We start from the raw sequence: 6,000 nt of genomic DNA, 5'->3' as shown, positions 1-6,000 counted from the left end.
GGCTGCTGCATCTGCAGCAGCATGTGGGTTGCTCGTTCCTTTTATAGCTTTATATTTTGTATATCTTTTTGTGTCCCCTATTCCTCTCCCCCTTTTCTCGCCCTCCCCTCCTTCCTCCCCCCCCATTCAGGCTCCCCCTTCCTTGTGAAGGGTCTGGAGCACATGTCCTGTGAGGAGCGGCTGTGGGAGCTGGGGGTGCTTAGCCTGGAGAAAAGGAGGCTCAGTGGGGGGACCTGACTGCTCTTTACAGCTACCTGAAAGGAGGTTGTGGCCGGGTGGGGGTCGTCTCTTCTCCCAGGCAACCAGCGACAGGAGAGAGGACATGGCCTCAGGCTGCGTCAGGGGAGGTTCAGGCTGAACACCAGGAGGGATTTCTTCTCAGAAAGGCTGATTAGATATTGGAATGGACTGCCCAGGAGGTGGTGGAGTCACTGTCCCCGGAGGTGTTTAAGGAAAGACTGGATGTGGCACTCAGTGGCATGGTCCGGTTGACAAGGTGATGTTCTGTGACAGGTTGGACTCGATAATGTCAGAGGTCTTTTCCAACCTAATTGGTTCTGTGAGTCCTGCCCCGATGAAGAGATCTGTGGAGAGGAGTTAATGTCAGAGTGCAAAGTAGCAGAATTGTGGCTGGGGTGGTACAAAAATCACTAACTCGGGGGTGAGAAGCCTTAGCGTGGCAGACTAAGATGTTGCTCAGGTGAGAAGGTGTCTATTGATCGTGTCAAAGCTGGGGGAACTTCTTGGAAGGAAAGGAGGAGGAATTTTGGGTGAAAAGTGAAAATGGAGGTGGAGGCAAGCACCTGCCTGGCAGCCTGCCGTGGGTGTGCGGACCCCCTGGTTGCTGCCTCAAGGTATTTTGTCTGCTGTGCAGTCTGCACGGCATCTCCTCACCAGGTTTTTCTCCTGGAGTGCAGGAGAAAAACCTTCTGGTTTGTGGCTTACGTTTTTAGAGGAGAGCTGTGTAAACTTTTCAGGATTTAACTGACACATCTTCTTTTTCACTTTTTAGAAGGCTCCTATTGTGCTTTGCCTCGCACAAAGGAGCCTTTCCCTAAGGCTTTTTTTTTAAAATTCAGCATGATAAGTCGCTGTTTGAAAACTCTCTGTGATTGCAGATGACTTTTTCAGAATGGACACACTAACAAAAAAATAAAGTGCATTCTTAAGTTTCCACTTAGATTATGGTTTTAGTTGACTGCAAGACAGGAATTGAAATGATCTGTAGTCATTGGAGAGGTGACTGAAGGTGTGGGTTCCTGGTGCTGGTCTTAATGTTACGGTCTTCAAAAATGAAAGAAAATATATGCATGGAGATATGACTCAGTCCAGATGAGAGCATCCTGAAGGCAACAGCCATAGAAATATAAAAATTTGAAACCTCATTAAAAATTACTGAGGTTTTGATGTAAGTAGGTAAAAGCAAGTGTCTAAATACTTATGCATGGTATTTTAAGAGAAAAAACCAGGACTCTGTGTGCATCAATGTGTGCTGTCTGGATGTAGTTCAGTCACACAGTGGCTTTTATGGTTCTAAATTTTACATGATTTTGTTCTTGGGTGATGTCTGTGAGCCAAAGAAAAATAGTATAGATCAAGGAGACCGTACATATCTCATCAAAAGTACTGTTTCTTGTGCCATATTATTTGAAATAGCTGTGTTTTGTACCCATATACAACATGTTTTACCCAATTATGAAAATGTTTTCAATTGATTGGCTGCACATATGAAACAGACAATTAAAAAAATAAGACAGAAAGTTGCAACTCCTGCCTGAACCCCACCCTACAGTATTCCTCTGTTGTAAATATTTCGAATGTTTGCAGCTCTTTCAAGTAGCAGAGTTAGACACTGGTTTAGAGGTGTATTACTGAAGTAGTAGAATGCAATAGTGATAAAACTGGAAGTGCTGGCAGCTTTTATGCCTGTGTGATTCTGCCAGCTGCATTCTTGCTGTTAAGTGTGCTAAGCTGTGTTTAAGGATAAGCAAGTGAAAAATACTTGCAGGCATACCTGTAGTCCTGGTGGTATAATTTAGGAGGAGGAATTAGATAGATTTAAATAGTGTGATTGATCGTCTGTTTTGAAAAGTGAACTATGCTTTCAGTAAATTTTTGGGCTTTTAGTTGGTCTGATATCAAGCAGTATAGTAAAACATCTGTGAGGTGTACTGGAGAAATCAAGGGTGTTTAAGACTGAATGCATGTGTCAAGGTCTGGATTGGAATCTGAAACCGAGTCTCTGATTATGCATAAGGCTCAGGACATTTCACTAGATTAGGTGTTCCTTTGCAGCTTATCAGTGAGCCTAGGTTTGAGCCTGAATCATGAAATTTCTTGTTGTTGTATTGTTTGGTTTGTTTTTTTTCCCTTTGGTAATGAGAATCTACAGTGTGATTCAGTGTTGCCTTCTAATGAAGGAATCATTAAGGTGACTTTAGAGATACCTTTTATTGGTCATGTTCTAAAGCAGTAGGAGAAAGTCCTGGAGTTGAGCAAACAACCATGCACAGTTGCTGCTGAAAGTAATGAACCAAGCATCTGTGCATCTTTAAGATACGCAGAGTGAAGAACAGCTGTTTTATGATCTTTGTCTTTTAAGGTTTCTGTAATCGAGTGTTCTCCTGGAAAGTTGGAGTTTAATCAACAACTTGTACAACTGTACAATTTGTTCTTCTCATTCATTATGCCAGCTTGTTGGATGCTAATGAACCTGAAATATAGAACAGTAAAGTACTGTATCTTTGGAGTACTGTTTTAACAGCTGCTTTAAAAAAAAAAAAATTCCTTTTCTCTGAAGAAATATTTAGGTTAATGAAACATTCCTAGATTTTAAAAGAGAGCAGTAAATCTATGCTGTTGGAGTAGTGGTTGAGAATATATGCTGTGGAAGGCATCTATTTAAAAAAAAACAACCCTTCCTTTTGTTGATTTGTTTAAGAGGTCAGAGATTAAACAAGAGCTTTTATAAGAAAGGCTTTCAGAGAGTGGTTGATAAACCAGCTGGATTGACTTCTAAATAATTAATTTCAGCTTTGGTTTGCATTTCTATTTTGAAAGCTTCATATTATTTTTCTGCTCTTGGTTGCTTGGTAACCACTGGAAAACTGAATTTTTTTTTTTCTTGAGGTGAATGCATACTTTACACCTGGTACATTAAACAGATGATTGCCTTAAGTAGTTACATAGCTTGCAAATGGCATTTCAGTACTTTGATTTTAGCTGATGTTTCACTTCTGTAGATACAGCCCCTGATATCAAAGACTGTGATAATAATTGAAGAAATTCTGGTTCTTCCATCTTCAGCCTGTGGCTTTTCCTTGTTTGCTAGCTTGAAGTAAAAGGGAAAATAACCCAAAAACAAGCGAGTGTACCCTGGCTGAACATACAGAAGGCTATAGAACAGAAATTAATTCCTAGATGTGAGTTCTAGGAATATAATGAAAGATAATTTCATTGACTCTAACCCTTCAAATAAGGATTGGATTGTTGGCTTCCTTGGTCTTCTGTCTGAAATCTTGCACAGTATATGAAGTCAGGGAAAATCTGGCTTTTGTTCAAATTTTTGTTTTGTGCATACAAAATCAAAATAGAATAGTACAACTGTTTAAGCTAAGTATAGAACAGGAAAGAACATAAGCAGCAGAAATGGTTGAAAAGCAAATGTGGGCTTGTAGAAGTACATCTTGCTGATAAATAAAGTGTTCTTTTTGACTCTTCCTAGACAGTTTGTGTTCCCCCATCCCCTGGCTGTTTCTGAAGGTTGAACTGATCAGTACAGATAGATGAAATGAAACGTACCGTGATGCTGATGTCTTTCAGTCTGACCATTGATGTGGACAGGATGTGTGCTCTAAAAAATAGAGCCATCTGCAATTAGAATTCAGATTTGGAAGGAGGATAGCTTTATTCTGCTCATTATTTTAATTGTGATTTAAATCAGGAGAGAAAAGAAATTTTGATCTGATAACTGGTTTTAGTATTGTTTTACATTTGTGTTTGGAAAAAGTAGTTGTTAGTGATAGCTGACAGCTTCATTTGCGTGCAATGTCAGGACTTCTGGTAGTTGCAAGTATATGTGCATGCTTTGGTGGTTATGTAGATTACTCAGATTTTGAAACTTTACCTTTTGCCGTGCTGACAAGGTGAATTTCCTTTTTCTGTACACTTAGTTTCCAGATGTTTTAACTAAAAATGCAGAAAATGGAATTTTAATATGTATGCATTTAGACAGTTCTAGTTTAGAACTATTAAATGAGTTTTTACAGATCGATATATATATACACACACCTATGTGTAAACTTGTTTTCTTTAACACAAGTGTTTAATGGTATGATAGATTTAAAATTTGACAATAAGCAAATCTAATGTTACTGTTTGGATTTTACTAGTGGATGAAACAGTTCAAAAACTAAAACCAGAGTAGTGATGATCCAGCATAGCTCTGTTTTTATTATTGAGTTCTTTTCCATTGATTAAAAAAGGGAGGACAGGTCTTCCTAGCCTCTCCTCCCAGCAGGCTTCTCAGTGAGTGAACCAGTTATTTAGCTGAGCTGAAGAAAATTCTCTTTGTGCATCTGCAGATGTCAAAAGCTGTTTTATCATTGATGCTGTGTTCTTTTTCCAGGTGATGAGCAAATCATCTGGCATTAGCAGTGAGCTTGTGGTGGTTGAATGCTTTTAATTAAATTACTCTCTTAGACTTTGAGTTAAGGCACAAGACTCTTTCCAAGTGGAAGCCATTTGAAATTTAATTTTTAAAACATTTTAATGATAGTTTAAGTCAAGAAGTGTTGGTTTTTTCTTTGTTGTTGTTTTGTTTTTATAAAATCAGTCTGTATTTCCCTGTGGTGTCAAATCACAGTCACAGCTTGATGCTGTGTTGTAGTTTTTATTCTCTGGCAGTGAATTATGCTGGCATAACATGCGTTCAGTATGTTAGAATTCACCTTGCCTTTCCCACAGCTGTTCATAGTAGTATCAGAAGCTTTTGCACTGTGGTTTCTTTGTTCCTTCACCACAGAATAAGAATTAGCAGATTTTGTTATGCTGTTAGTTGTTTTGTATAGGCTGCATGTTGTGTCACTTCTTAGACTTAATTCCAGCTTTGAGTATAGCTAAATTTCCAACGTGATGTTCGAATGCCCTCTCGCAGTACTGACCTTTTGGTCCCATCAGAGCCTTAGCTCTGGTGAAAGAGTGCTGAGGTCGTTTGAGTTACTGGGTTGGCATTTCAGCGTTGCAAAAAATTAATAACAGAAATTGATGGCAGACGTTCTGTAGTGATTGGAATCAATTCTCTGGTGTGACTGGGATTCTGCTCCCTTGGGAATCCAGTAACCGTTCCTTAGTGCTAATGAAGCACGTGTGTTAAGTCAGTTGTTTTCCCTGGAGATTGGGGTTTAATTCTCCCAACACTTCGGTTCATTTCTTTGTCTTTTAATGTGGTGATTGACCCTCATAGAAACTGGGAGACTCAGGTGGATGGCTGTGTCCTCATGGAATTCTGGTGTTAGTGGTCTCAGGTGGGTAATGGTTAGTCTCTCTCCAGCAACCTCTTAGAATCCTAGAGAGAAGGAGCTGATGTGAGGAAAGGATTGTGCTAGATTTGATGTAGGCTAATGAATCTTGCTCATGCAGCTGCATATGTTTTCTCCATTACACCTAGTAGAGGGTTGAAGAAGAGGTAATTTTCTAGGCTTTCAGCTTTCCAAGGCCACTAGCATCACTTCTGATGCGGGAATGTTCTTTTCACCAAGCACCTTTTATTATCCCATCTCTGGCAGGGATCCTCAATTAAGGTTGCCAGCTTTTTTTTTTCTTCTTGTCTCATGATTTATCTTATAGGGCTTTGGGTATTCTCCTCCTTCTCCCTTTCTCTCCCACTTGGAGCTAAAAAACAGAGGGAGTGAAAGGGTCATGACGGAGTTGGAAATGTTCAAAATCCTAGGCTTAAGATAGTGAAACCTTGGTGCTTGCAGTTATTTCTGACTGCTGACC

General features: G+C 39.7%; 1 protein-coding gene across 1 annotated transcript in view; it reads left to right on the top strand.

Annotated features, from left to right (window-relative positions):
- The first annotated feature begins 476 nt into the window (after positions 1-476).
- Positions 477-6,000, top strand: part of PPP4R1 (protein phosphatase 4 regulatory subunit 1) — a 64,255-nt gene continuing 58,731 nt past the window's right edge. The window contains exon 1 of the mRNA XM_017729445.1: positions 477-496. The gene's annotated coding sequence lies outside the window, so the exon portion shown is untranslated. The remainder of the gene's footprint in view (positions 497-6,000) is intronic.

Source organism: Corvus brachyrhynchos, unplaced genomic scaffold (genome assembly GCF_000691975.1).
Source record: "Corvus brachyrhynchos isolate BGI_N302 unplaced genomic scaffold, ASM69197v1 scaffold331, whole genome shotgun sequence".
Taxonomy (NCBI): Eukaryota; Metazoa; Chordata; class Aves; order Passeriformes; family Corvidae; genus Corvus; species Corvus brachyrhynchos.
The sequence above is the reverse complement of the archived record's forward strand: the minus strand, read 5'-3'. Positions and strand labels throughout refer to the sequence as shown.